The 15,224-nt window shown below is 37.0% G+C and overlaps 1 protein-coding gene across 1 annotated transcript in view; it reads right to left on the bottom strand.

Annotated features, from left to right (window-relative positions):
• LOC125280209 (membrane-associated guanylate kinase, WW and PDZ domain-containing protein 1) overlaps positions 1-15,206 on the bottom strand; it is a 113,892-nt gene extending 98,686 nt beyond the window's left edge. Inside the window, 1 exon segment of the mRNA XM_048210572.1 lies at positions 14,090-15,206. The gene's annotated coding sequence lies outside the window, so the exon portion shown is untranslated.
• Positions 15,207-15,224: the final 18 nt, after the last annotated feature.

Here is a 15,224-nt window from a genome sequence, read left to right as displayed (position 1 = left end):
AGTGGAGTCGATAGATCCATATTAGAGCCTTGGTGGAGAAGCTGGGCGGAACCATGGAGGAAACTGACTGAGGTGGAGCCAGTGGAGCCGAAGACCCAGGATGACACAGAATGCCTGGAGGGCCAAGGTCGAGCTGATGGCAGGTGTGACCGAGCTGGAGGCATGGCCTGGCGGATCCGTGTAGCTCAGTGGAACCACTGGAGTCAAGGGGCTGAAGGGAGACAGCGAGGCTAATGAACTGGATGGCTTTGACAGTGGAGGAGGGAGAGGGAGGCTGAGTAGGACTATCCGTGATGAAGGAGACTTAGAGCTGGGCGATGAAGACTTGCTTAACTAGAGACGACTTGGACGACGTGGAGCTGGACCTAACCAGCAATGACTCTGAACTGCACTTATCCAGCAATGACTTGCAACTCGACGTATCCAGCAATTACTTTGATGACTTGGATCTTGACTTATCCAGCGATGACTTAGACGACTTGGAACTGGATTGGACTGGCAGTAACTGTAGCATAGCAAACACCTCCTCATCCAGTTCATCACACATTAATTGTTAATCTATTAATTAATTTGTACAGACTCCACGTTGGGCTCGGGCTCTGGGATGAAATTAAACTCTGGCAATTACTCCAGCTCAGTTGTCATGGCAGGCTCGGGGTCTGAGTCAGGAGTGGCTTTTCTGTGGTGGGAATCGGCTGACGGCTGGCTGGGCTCTGGATCTGGAGTGGGGCTGGTAAGGTCTTCCTCAACAGGGCAGATGGTAAAAGGTGAGCCACACTGCACCAGCACCCAAGTCCACATATTGGACGAAGCTCCCTCGAAGGACTATCCGCAGGCATGCCTTCAGCCGCTCATTAAGCCCAGTGTGATAGATCACACATAGTGAGCGGTCGGGATAGTGGGTGAGGCACGCCAGCTCGAGAAAGTCCCTAATGTGATTCTTGAGGGAGTGACGCAGGGGCTCCAGCAGGAGGAGGTGGACAGTAGGGATATCCATTGAAAATTTTGACTGTAGTTCTCTCATTCTGTCACACCTTGAGTGTATTTTTTTATTTTTAGATCATTACAACTAATGTTGACTAAAATATATTGCTCATTGTTAGTTTATGTTAGTTATTACATTAATGTTAACAAATGAGACCTTATTGTAAAGTGTTACTAATTATTATTTAGTGTCATGTTTTGGTTTACATGGTCTTAACATGTTTAACTTTTTTATTATTTAAAGGTCATTAATGATAAACTAAGTAATTTCTCTGACCTTCTTACCGCCTGTATTATTTATTATGGTTATATATTTTGGTATAAACATTATTTCAGTTAACGATAGGGTCAATGTTGTTCCACAAATCTTGGAGCCCCCGCCTACAAACTGCAGTCTCAAAAGAGACGTGCCCAAATTATGAAAGTAAAGAGAAGAGAGTGTAAACAAAATGACTCAATTACAAGAGTGTCTAATTGAATTCCACAGTCAATCAATCAAAAAATGTGCAACAAACATTCGAAAATGAGAGACAAAGAGTAACAGACAGTGATTGAGATAGAATAAAGATTAATTATATTAAACCACCAAAAGATTGAATTATAAAGAACATAAACATTGTTTATCAAAAAAAATCATAACAATATAATGTATACAGTACACAGCTATAACAGTCATTAACAATAACACATCTCTGTGTCAGCAACAAACCACAGTAAGTTATCTGCCGCATGACATCTATCTTAACAGAAATAAACAAGAGTTGTAAGGTGAATATTGCACCTGTAATATCTGATTAATCTTATAAACATGCAGTGACAGCATCTGCTCAACAATCTAGAACATCTATTCCAGTCAAGGCAGGAAAAGCACCTCATTCATATGAGAAACACCTTACTCTAATAGGAATATCACTCAGTGTGAAATACGCATCTGTGTTTGTTTGGGCGGACTGATTGTTATGCCGGGTGGTGACAAAGTGGGGAAAGACAAAGGAAACAAATCTCTGAATTATTACTGAGAATTTCACCTTGCAAGTTTTCTCCTTTACAAAGCTTGTGAGGAATCAATTTACTCAGCCATTCTGCCTTGTTTGTTTTATCCTTGCTGTATTATAGTGTTGTTAAGCATGAGAACTCTCTGACTGCACAATGAAATGAATTACTTTCCTTCACAGAATCCTGAGGGACCAACAGTCCAATAATGCTGTTATTGGTTTCTTGATATTTTATTTATATATTTAGGGGTTCACCATTAATTATATATTTGAAAAATCAGAAAATTTGACAGATGATTGCCCAAATGCACACATCAACGATGCTTACCCTTGTGAAAAAGAAATACTCTTTAGCATACTTTTAGAAAGAATACTTATTACTAAAACAATATACTTAAAAAATATATATACTTGAGTGCAAACTGAATGTTAAAATCGAACACTTAATTGCATGTTATTTAAAATGAAATTAAAAAAAAGTATTATAGTTTAAATTTTTATTAAATGGAATGAAATTGAGAGTGCTCATTTGACCCGTATATATATATATATATATATATATATATATATATATATATATATATATATATATATATATATATTTGTTACGGATCCCTTGTTTCTTGTTTCCCTGGACTCCATATCCCAAGATCCTCCTGTTCTCCACACCTGCACTCACTTCCCTCGTCATCTCCCCATCATCACGGATCATCTGCACCTGGACTCTATTGTCAGCACTCCCATATATTGCACTCACTCCCTTCACTCCTCGTCCGTTCTCTGTTTATGTTAAGTGTGTGTTTGGTTACTCCTTGCCCGTGTTGATTAAAGTATTGTCTGTAATTGTGGAAATCCGTATCTGCCTCATCTCTCTACCAGCTACACGTAACGTATATATACACACATATAAATATAACATTTGAGATTCAAAGTAAACTACAAGTGCACATTCAATGCATTTAAGCATACTTCTTTTTCACAAGTGTATTCAGTGTTCATCAACACGCAGTCACGGACACAGTAAAGTAATAGGAATAATTAGGACAGAATGATATACACATAAACATCCATTTGCATATAAAAAAAGTTGTTGCAAAAAAGGAAAAAGTTGTTGGAAAAAAGTTGTTGTTGTTGAAAATGTTCACAAAAAAGCATTAGCAGCTAACAGCTTTTCCAGAAGCAGTTTATTTTTAACAGGGTCCTGGATCATTTCAGCCTTTCCTTAACATATTGTTTTGTGAAGCTTTTACAATGGTATTGCAGGTATGTAGATTTTAAGAAGAGCCTTAAAGCTACAGCAGCTAAAAACACATTTATGGGCAGAAAGTCTGAGAAAAAAATGTTCAGCAAAAACAGATTGTTGACTTTCTAGTACAAGAAACTTTAACTAACATTATATGATGACAGAGAAAAAAAAAACATAAAATGATAAAAACATTTAAAGGTTCACTCAGTAACTTTTTGTTGATGTTGCACTGACAGTGGTCTAAAGAGATGGGCACACTACACTTTTCTTTCCATTGACTTCCATTCAAATGCATGTGAATGAAGGAGACCGGAAACACAAGCTCACGTGAAGAAATTTCACGAAAGTTCAAGTTTGGTGAACTCTGACCTGCGAATTTATATCACGTGAGGACGTGTGACTAATAGAAGATAGATAAGCCATGGCTCGACCTCTTGTCTCAATTAAAAGAATGTACATTTTATTGCAGAGGTGGAACAGGTGGAACAGATTGTATATTTATACTTTTTGGATTTATTATTACTTATATATGTTGAATTTATATTTATAAAAAAGACACCACAGAGTATGACATCATATAATAACTATTGTAGTGCCCGTAGAAATTTCACATGCTTAAAGGTGCAGTAAGCAATTTCTGAGAGACAGTGTTGATATTTGGAATCAACCCAAACAAACACACCCCTCCCTTCATTGCTCCGCCCCCAAAATGCATGAACATGCAATGCGAGTGGATGTTTTTTTTTCATAGCTGAAGCAAAGCAAAAAAATACTTCATCAAAAATAAAGCGAAGATGAGGAATGAATGACAAGGAAGAACAAAAAATTAACATACAATACACAAGAGTAATCAAGAGTTGGTTGTTAGTCACCAGCAGCACACCAGCTCCAGACAAACAATGATACTCAAACCTGTCCTGTTACTACAGCTAACATTACAACAACAGCATATCTTGGTTCTGTGAAACAGCAAAACCAATGTTACTCACGTATGGAGCAGAAGCAATGCAACCTCGGCGTCCATTTTCAGGTCTTTGCGCTTTTCTTATATTAATGCAGATCCTAAAGCTCCTGCAATGATCATAACCCTACTTTTTTCAGTGATATTCCCCTGACCTTTTCACTTTTGTAATGTCTCTCAGCTAGTGGTTAAACGGATCGTTGTTGATCCGTGATCCGTACGGACCAAGCCCCACGGTTCGGGACGCATGTGATTTGCGGATCAATTGCAAGTTTAACCGCAACAGAGTGAAAGGTTATCATTTGAAAGTGTTTTGTCTTGCTAGTTTATGCATTAAATAGATATAAAACCATTCCAGTGCTAAAAGAGGATTTAATTCGGTATCTCACGCAGCTATGTTATCGGTGCGCACAGACTCGCATACATACAAGGCTCGCGCGTTACAGATAGCTTGCGAACTCCAAATTGATTTCTCTTTCGAGTCCTCAATGCACTTGGATGGACACATGCACGCATTATGTCAGTCAAAATACCCTTCTCGGCAAGTATTCTCGTAAACACATTCGGTTATGACTTAAGTGAACGAGGTGAGAATTCGAATTGTGTATCTATCGGATGTGTGCGTGCATGGAGTCTTACTCTTAAAGTGACAGCAACCTATAAATACCTGCTGTTGTCTGTCATGAAAATCCAAACAACAAAGCACAGCTTTAACAAAGATTAATCTATATTAAATTTATACAGTAAACAGTGTCATTTTACATTTAATTATTACATTTCTGTACACGAAAATTAATACTACAGTTAGACCTTATACTTTATTTGTAACTTTATGTTGTAATTTATCTATGCTTGTAATTGGTATACAGTATTTGTTCTTTTTACAGTCTGTTCACTTGCCTTTAATAATGTATTAGTTAGGCTAGTAGTTTCTGCTGTCGTATCGGAGTAGTTAAAGCGGGCTAAGTAATAAACGCTAAATAAAAAGTTACCGCCCACCCCCCAATTATTATTATTATTATTTTTTTTTTTTGTGCTGATCCGAAAAATGATCCGATCCGTGACTTCATAACCGTGATGTGATCCGAACCGTGAGTTTTGTGATCCGTTGAACCACTACTCTCAGCCATCTCTCTTTCTACATTCTCCCTTTTGCTCGCTCTCTGTCGTGGTGCTCGGTCTGATCCATTTTCAACAGTGTTTATCAGAAATTGTGCACCTTTAAAGTCTAGTGTGAACGCGGCTTTAGACTTAAACTGAAACTAATGGTGTGCATGTAGCATCATGAAAAAAACATGTTTTATTCACTGTTAGCCATTCAGGTTTGGGGAATAACGGAATACATGTAACGGCATTACGTATTTAAAACACAAAATATGACTACCTGTATTCAGTTACAGTTAAAATTACTTGTAATCAGATTACAGTTACATTCAAGAAGTATTTAGATTTCTGAATGGATTACTTAGAATTTTTCTCTTATCTAAACAATTTCACTTCACGTCAAAATACATTGTACACAACAGGCTAATGCATTACTAGGAATAATAATTCAGGCTTTGGCATAGTCTAATATTTTTAATAACCTGCATTTGAGCAGTTATGTCACCCCTTCACTGTCCTAACCTGTATTTGACTGCTCTGACCCTAATCTTACATCACCCTCCATGGAGAGACTTGCTGGAGGCCAGCCAGCCCATGCATCTTAAATTACAAACGACCTCCAAACGAACCTGAGCATCCACACAGCCTATAGCCTGCTGAAGAATGTCTGGATAGTAACACATCTCGCATCTAATCACTCTCCCGCGCCCTCAGACACGGGGTGCATTAAACTCTGTGATGCTCAATCCTGCCCAAATCTGGGCCACTAGTGTAGCCGACACACACGGACAGCCGTGACAGATTTAAAAATAAAAGATTAAATGTGAGTGGGCTGAAAAACACACAGCAAACATTCCCAAACACAGCCTACGGACACACACACACACACACATACACACACACCCATGTTAGACTTAATACCCATGAAGCTCAATACAATCAGGGTAGGAAATAAATGTGCTGCTATAAATTTAATAAGACTGCATAAAATCATGTACACTACTGTTCAAAAGTTATATTATATATTACAAAATATTATTACAGAAATAATTGTTTCCTATGTTAATATATTTCAAAACTGTATTACTGCATTATGTACCAGTAATGTCAAAGCTGAATTTTCAGCATCATTACTCCAGTCTTCAGTGTCACATGATCCTTCAGAAATCATTCTAATATGCTGATTTGCTGCTCAAGAAACATTTATTATTATTATCAATGTTGAAAACAGTTTTTTAATGGAAACTGTGATACTTTTTTATAGGATTGATGAATATAAAGTTCAAAAGAATAGCTTTTATTTTAAATAGATTTTTTTGTAACATTAAATTATGGATATATATAAGATATGTGTGTATATATATATCATATGCACATATCTTATACATATTTTACATGTGTTACTGACCCCAAATTTTTTAATGAAAGTGTATATTGTCAAGTAAAGTATTTAGGTGTAAAAACAAAGAATGTGCTCTGTCCCAAAAAAATGGATGGAAATTTACAGCAAAGTACTTCAGAGATTCAGTCATAGATCAAAAGTGACAGTGCGAAACAACATGCTTGAAAGCTTTTAATTGTATTTTTTTCTTTGTCGAAGTCTTTTATTGTGAGAGATAAGACATAATTGTCTCTGCATGATGTGTAAAGACCCAAAACAAAAGTATGACGGAGCGAAACGCTTGTGGAGGTGTGGTGATTGTCAATAAAGATAGAGCGAGAGAAAGACCAAAGATGTTGACATAATATAAGGGAGATGAAAAATGACCCAAACACGAAAAAAGTCTTGGTATATCGAGATATGACAAAAGACTCTAAAGCTCTATGATGACAATGACACGATATTGGATAAAGTAAAACCATCACAAATCATAAATCCTGAGTTGTGTGTAGTAGGTACTAGAAGGGCAAAACTAGGAAGGATGAGAGAAGATTTAGTTTGTATAGATGAAAGGTCAAAGGAAAGGGATAGAAAGAGACAGAAAATGAAACAGGAAGAGAGGCTTGGCCTCAGAGAGTCCCAGCATGCTCGGTTAGGTCACAGTGCAGTAACCCGAGTGGGAAAGATTGTGCTGAATCAGATGCCATCTCTGAAGGTGACCCTCCATCGCTCCCTTCTGCATTCTCTCTCCCCACCAGCCTTCTTCTTCTCCTCTTTTGCCCCGCCTCCTCGTCCTTTCTTCAATCCCTTGCCCCTCTTTTTCTCCCTCCTCAACCATGTCTTCCATCCCTCGTTCTTCTCCTGCTCACTTGATATTGATCCCTGCAGCCCTCCCTCTCACCGCCTCAGTGCAGCCTACAGCTCAAGGCTGTGTGCGGTTCTCTTGTAACAATTTTACAGCGACACGCTTATTCCGTACTTGCTATCAATATCCATATAACGGGGACCGATCCATCATCATTCAGGTTTATATTTGTGTTGTTCCAAGCAACAGACATGTCAAGGTCCATTTGGCCTGGATAATGAAGCGAGAGGAACTGTGGTCCAGGTATTGACTCTTGGGTTAAATGGTGGGAAGATAAAGAACAATACAATCTCAACTGTGCCACACTTCACTGACCCATGTTAAGATTTAAGTGCTTCAAACAGTTTGGTTCATTGATTGGTGTGTTGTGATAGTTCTACTAGACTTTTGCCCTTAGTCCCATTACTTTGTATGCTTAAAGGGACAGGTGTGCTCAAAAAGAGTTGATCTATTTGCAAGCATTTGATTTTCTTTAATTAAAACAAAGACTATAGAATAACACAAGATGTGTCACTCGTATTGTTTTGAATGGGAGAAAGTGCAATGCCCAATATGGGGGAATAAGTCCCACCTTCTAAATAAGAGTTGTTCCTATAGAAACAGTCAGAGGTGTGCCTCCAAAATGAGACACAAGAGGGATTTAGAATCACGCATTGGCTTCATCAATCTTGAAAAATACAGGGGGTTTTTTTTTGTCACGATTTCAGTGTTTAGAAACAAAATTTAATGAGACAGTTGTTGTTAGATTTCAAATGTTGGTGATTTCAAATATGAAATTTAATCAAAAGCTTGGCAAACAGTTTTGGAGAATTTGATGTTTCCACATTCAAAGAGATAGGAGCTGTCCCGAGAGGCGTTTCAAAGATGGCCGCCAAGTGAAATGACTTGTCTTAAAGGGACTTTGATTAAAATAAACCCAAAATTACACTGCTTCATGCTATCTGGAAATAAAAACATGGGAAACAGAACAACAACCTATTGTGAGACGAGAACTGACAAAGAACTGAAAATGAGGGCTATATATACAGAGAGAAACTAAACGAGAGGGACTAAACTAGATATTTAACAAGACACAGCTGAGACACATGAGAACAAATTAAAACCATAGCAACAGATGAACAAAGGAAACACAGGAAACTGAACTATGAATTCGAAACCAACTAAGGGGGCTTTCACACTGGGCTCATTTGCCACAGTCCGAGCCCGGGTGCGATTGTTCCCGATTCCCCCCACAGCGTTGGTCTGGTTTCACACTCAAATTGATTCTATCAAACCCTGGTGCATTTGTGTTCATCTTATGTTATCACAGACGTGCGCATGATAGAAAACAGAACGCGGGTCAATAAATTGTGTTTTTTTTTTTATTAATGTGGTGCTATTATGGTCAGCAGAGTAAACGACACTTGTGTTTACTGTATGTGCGTCGCATGTAGATGGTTTTCCTCTGTTTGCAAGCAGCCTATTTTGAGAGAGCTCATTGCCATTAATTTGTCTCTCTAATTGCACTCGCAAAGCGCGAATACACTGCAGGCTCACTCCTGCTCGAATCCAAGATAAATCATCAACACTATCATATCTTACATGTGTTTTATTTAAGTAAATACATTATAATCGGTGAAAAAGCATGCGCAGGTTACTTTACTTCCTGAACAAGTGCGCACCCAAGTCCGTGTTGCTTTCATATTCACGCGAACCGTGGCACAGTTCGAGTGCTGAACTCAGACCACCTCCTTCAGGTAGTCTCGGGTTCGGTACCCCGGTGCGCACCCGGGTACGCATGACAGCTTTCACATTTGAGATTTTTCACGCGAACCATGCTCCGTTTCGAACTAAACTGCCAGTGTGAAAGTCCCTTTAAAGTCCAAAACTCAGGGGCCGTTTACATGACGGCTAAAACTTTTTATGCATTTTGGGCATTCATTTACACAACAACAGCATTTTGGGGGCCTGAAAATGCAAGTGGAATTAAAAGTGCACATTTTTGAAAACAATAGCGTTATAGTCTCTATGTAAACTAAAAAAAATAAATAAATTAAAAAAAAAAACATGTATATTAAATGTTCAGTCTATAGGCGCATAGTGTTTCTTTACAAAGTGACATCACCAACTACTGGAATGGCAGCATAATACAGCTTTTTAGTCGTTTTCACAGATCACAGATCCGTGTGAACAGGGATTGTTTTGACAATGTTGTTGTCTGTATGTGAAAAATGGAAAGGAAAAATGTTTCTATTTTTAGTACATTGTTGTCATGTAAACATACCCTGAAACACAGAACAGATGTAACAGTAAGTGTGAAAGGGTATGAAAGAGAATATTAACTAATGTCATTCCAAGCCATATTTTTTGAGGAATACAAAAGGAAATTTAGGAAATATTGGTCAATAATGAAGAGTGACGTTAAAGTAGGCATGTGACGGTATCAAATTTTCATGTTGCGATTAATTGATGAAGCTTTTATCACGGTATACGGTATTATCACGGTATTAAAATAAGTTGCAAAACCATTTAAAGACTCGTCATGTGGTGTAACAACCAAGTAAGGTCCCACTTAAGAACTGGCTTAACTACTTGTAATAAAACAAAAACAACTCAGTGACTGAAATTGGGTTCAAACAGATTAAAATGCAAAAGAATTAGCTGCTATAAAGAACAACAGATAGGGACACTTTGGTGGTACTCTAGGTTTAATGCATTAACTAAGATTGAGCAATAGCTACATTTGTTACAGAAAGTGTTACAGATTAATTACAATCAGGTGTTAATGTTAGTACAATTAGAAACATGTATGTACAACTGATCATTGTTAGTTTTATCTCAGGTCCATTAAATGTAAGTTATTTTGATTTTAGTAATGTTATTAAATAGTAACTAAGAAATTAACATTAATTAATAATAATTAATACTTTATAAGTATTTTTATTGTCAGTTTAGTGATAATGAATTAACATGTTAACTAATGAAGCTGTATGTTTTCAAAGTTTTACTGAACAATAACAAATAATCAGAACATTTCTAATCATTAGGGCATTTCTAAGCTTCAGAGCTTTATGAATCTTTTGTGTCGAATCAGCGGTTCGGAGCACCAAAGTCACGTGATTTCAGCAGTTTGGCGGTTTGACACGCGATCCGAATCATGATTCGATACATTGATTCATTTATGCTCCGAATCTTCCTGAAGCAGTGTTTTGAAATTGGCCATCACTAGATAAGTCGTTATTTTGTTTTTTGGCACACCAAAAATATTCTTGTCACTTTATAATATTAATATTGAACCACTGTACTCACATGAACTGATTTAAACATGTTTTTAATACATTAATGAATCTTGAGAGAGGAAATGTCATTGCTCCCTATGGAGGCCTCACTGAGCCATCGGATTTAATCAAAAATATCTTAATTTGTGTTCTGAAGATGAATGAAGGTCTTACGGGTGTGGAACGACATGAGGGTGAGGAATTAATGACATTATTTTCATTTTTGGGTGAACTAACCCTTTAACTGAGTTCTGTTAAATGAATGAAAAGGTAATGCCAAAGTTAACAGCCCTGGTCACTGCATGCTTTTGTTGTAAAGACCAACCATTAAAACTCTTCAAAATATCTCTATTTCTGTTTCACGTAAACAAGAAAGTTAAACAACGTGAGGGTTAGAAACTGATGATGTAATTGTCATTTTTGGATTAACTAAGTTTCTAATCTGACATCAATTCCTTTGCAAATGACCTTCACAATTTCTCAAACAATATGACTGATATTCCATTATTACACATCTGAGAATGAATGAGGTGACACAGATTAGCAGATTGTCATGGCCTCGTAATGCAAACAGTGAGTCAAAGAAGCAGAATTGTCTTGCAGTTCTGTCCTACACAGCAAGGGTAAACTGCAGCATCCACACATATCTCTCTCCTTCATCCACGCCTTCAACACATCACCTTGAATATGCATGAAGTGAGGTGTAGACTGTGCATATAATCACACAATTAACAAGCACGCACAATACATGCACCGCGCGGAGGATCAGAATCATCTCATTAGCAGACACTCAGCTATCAGATGAACTCAAATGAAGCAACATTCAGACAGCTTCAATAAGATGATTATAAGTAATTGGCCGAAGTTGGATTGATAATTTAGCTGAAATTGAGAAGGTGAGGGGGAGTCTAGAGTACACACACGACCATATGTTCACACACACACATACACACACACACAGCCTGGAGTGTGAACTGAGTGTTTCTCAGGGATTCGGGAATGGGGAATATTGCAATTGTTGCTTTCTTCAGACTTCTCTCTCTTTCCCCTGTCTCTTTCTCATATTAATGAATGATTCATAACTGTAGGATAACCTTGACTGCTCCCTGAGCCTACAGCAATGCACTGTTGTGAAGTCTAGGTCACAACATTCATTATTTCAGAACCAGATGAGGACAGACACACCCAAACACACAACCGCAAGAACTCCAGCATCTCTCTGCCTGTTTCTTAAACACATACACTAGCCACATAGAAATGACTCTGATTTAAAGTTGTATAAACATATTCACACATGCATGCTTTCAAGAGTCATTCAAACCTGATCAAATGCAAAGACGAGCATCGAGTTGATGACATGCAAAACAGTGTTGCATCACACTCATGTGAGAAAATCCACAAACTAGTTTACAGCATCAACGATAAATTTGCCATTTGCGTGAAAAATTAGACAAATAAACCAAGCCAAATAAATTCATATCTGGCTATCTGTGCATGTCTGAATTCATCTTAATGTACATATGAAGGTATAATAAGAAGGCTACACTAACAAATAAATTACATATAAATTCAAATATCACACACACACATACGTGACCCTGGACCACAAAAACAGTCAGTTTTTCGAAATTGAGATTTATACATCATCTGAAAGTCGAATAAATAAGCTTTCCATTGATGTATTGGTTTGTTAGGATAGGACAATATTTGGCCCGAGATACAACTATTTGAAATTCTGGAATCTGAGGGTGCAATAAATAAAATAAATAATTTTTTTTTTTTTTTTTTGAGAAAATCACCTTTAAAGTTTGTCCAACTGAAGTCCTTAGCAATGCATATCCACTCACAAAAATATATTTTTGATACATATTTATGGTAGGAAATTTACAAAACATCTTCATGGAACATGATCTTTGCTTAATATCCTAATGATTTTGGCATAAAAGAAAAGTGATAATTTTGATCCATACAATGTATTGTTGGCTATTACTACACAATGCGACTTATGACTGGTTTTGTGGTCCAGGGTCACATATATCATTACATTAATTAACATATAGCTAATTATATAATTAAAACAGTTATTTATTAAGTAAACAGTTTATAGTTTATCATACAAAGTAATTTTTTGTTTATTTTTATGATTAATCAGATTAAAATATGTACTATTACATACCATATATATATATATATATATATATATATATATATATATATATATATATATATTCACTTTTAGTTTGAATCAAATTAATCACAAAATTAATGTGTATGATTAAATGTAATGTGTGCGCTAATGCTAAATTGTCATTAATATGAAAAAATAATTTATAAATTATTATTATTTAAAATAAATAACTTAAAGTAAATTAAGTATGATCATATATCAACATTTAACAAAGAACAAATTTGTACAAATAACTGTTATATTTGTAATTTTATAGACTTCAAAAAAGAATATGATTGTTTAGAGATAAATAAAAAGAACTAAAAAAGGAACATTTGTCAAGGTGAAACTGAACTGACATCCTGAAATTAAAAAAAATAAGCCTAGATAGATAGATAGATAGATAGATAGATTTAAAAATGAAGTGAAAATGAATCAGAACTACCTACTATGTAGCATAAGCTGTTGACAATCACAAACTCCAGGCATCTTTCTGTCTAGAGTCTCTCCCACACCCACATTTACAGTCCAAACATTTCGACAACACGGATATTTAGCAGAAAACACTCACCTGCACTGCCGCTGACACACACACATTCTTTTCAAACAATTCAGCCGTTCAAATATCATCCGTTTAAACGCGTCTATATACATTGATAAAAAAACTAAATTTGACCCCGACGGTCAAATTCTTAAAATAATTCCTAAATATTAATTATTCGGAAGGATGCTGCGAGACTTGTAACTTTATACGACTTCTAAAAGGCTGTTTTCTACAGAGAACACTATCTGCACGCAGATGAGATGCGCGCGCCAGACGCGTATGTGGACAGTGTGTGTTCAGCTGGGAACGGGACCAGTGATGATCTGCGAGGAAAAAAAACCACAGGGTGAAAAAAAACCGCACATCGGATTCGGACAGCACGTTTGCACTTGGTTGTAGACACTCCAAAACAACAGACACTGTCATTGGATTGTGGCTTTTGGGCCAATGATAACTTATGTCCCAAACAAACTGAATAGCTTTTTTGAATTTTCTTGGCATTAGCAGCACCATGAGTGATTTTCAGTTTCACACAGACAGCAACACGTCCACTTAGAATCAATGGCAGCATAGCCCAAATCTTACCTTCATAGTTATCTTTCTCCTCATCGTGTGTCCCGAGGCGTTTTAATCCGCGTAATTGTTTTGACTTTCTGGATAAATGCGCTGATCGGTTACATTGCAGCGGTTATGCTGAGTCTGGCTTCTCGCAGCGCTCAATAAGCAGAACACGGCGACAGTATCGATTATGAACCGGAGGACAGTGTCACGGATGTCTGTGAAGGCATGCTGCGGGAAGCGATGCGTGTCACCGGTCCAGATCGCATCTAGCGCACGCTTCGATATTCCCAGGCGCAGGCAATAAGGAAAGAACACTGTAATAAGAGTAAGAAGCGATATTGGAGGCGCTGAGGGGAGGGAAAGATATAAGGGGAAGAACCGCCCCTTGTGTAAACGAACCAGGTAGTTTGCCGGTTTTGTTAAAAGCGTATCAGGTCAAGGGAGAGAATGCGGACAGGTGAAGTGTGAGGATTAAGAGGATAAGTGAGTTGGGAAACTATGTGGAAGTGCCATTTGTACCACACTCTCCCTGATAAATAAATAAATAAATAACAGCTTAAACCGGTCTAAGATGGTTTGCTGTTCTCTAAGATTGATATTGGCCTGTTTACTGGTTTCAGATGGACTTTGCATGGGCACCTTTAGCTGCTAAACCAGCAAAGACCAGCAAACAATCTTAGGCTGGTTTAGCCTTGGTTTTTTTTCCCAAAACCAGTTTAGCCCTGGTTTTGATACCCTTTTTATTAATCATTGATACACTGTCTATGAAACTTTTTACAAACCTTCGCCCAGACTTCGCGGTCAAAATATAAACAACTAGATTAAATTTAGACATGTTGATGTGCTTTTAGGCTTATACTCCTGTATATTATTTTTAATTACAACATTTAGCCTATTCATATTTAGGAGCAAAAAACTACAAGTTTTAGTAACATAATAATACATTTTTACTAAAAATATGTGTAGCTTTATATTTTCACTGCTAATTTACCCTCAAATCCCCCTAAATTAGGGGTCAATGCAAGGTGAGTTGAACCAGGTCGAACTATATTCATTATTAATATAATACTATATTAGTAACAAAATAATAGAACAGTTCTTTATGCGTTACCAATGTTAGACTCTAAAATTTATCTCAACTATATTTAAAACATTTAAA

The sequence above is a fragment of the Megalobrama amblycephala genome, linkage group LG12 (genome assembly GCF_018812025.1).
Source record: "Megalobrama amblycephala isolate DHTTF-2021 linkage group LG12, ASM1881202v1, whole genome shotgun sequence".
In the NCBI taxonomy this organism is placed as follows: Eukaryota; Metazoa; Chordata; class Actinopteri; order Cypriniformes; family Xenocyprididae; genus Megalobrama; species Megalobrama amblycephala.
This window is presented reverse-complemented; position numbering and strand designations above follow the sequence as displayed.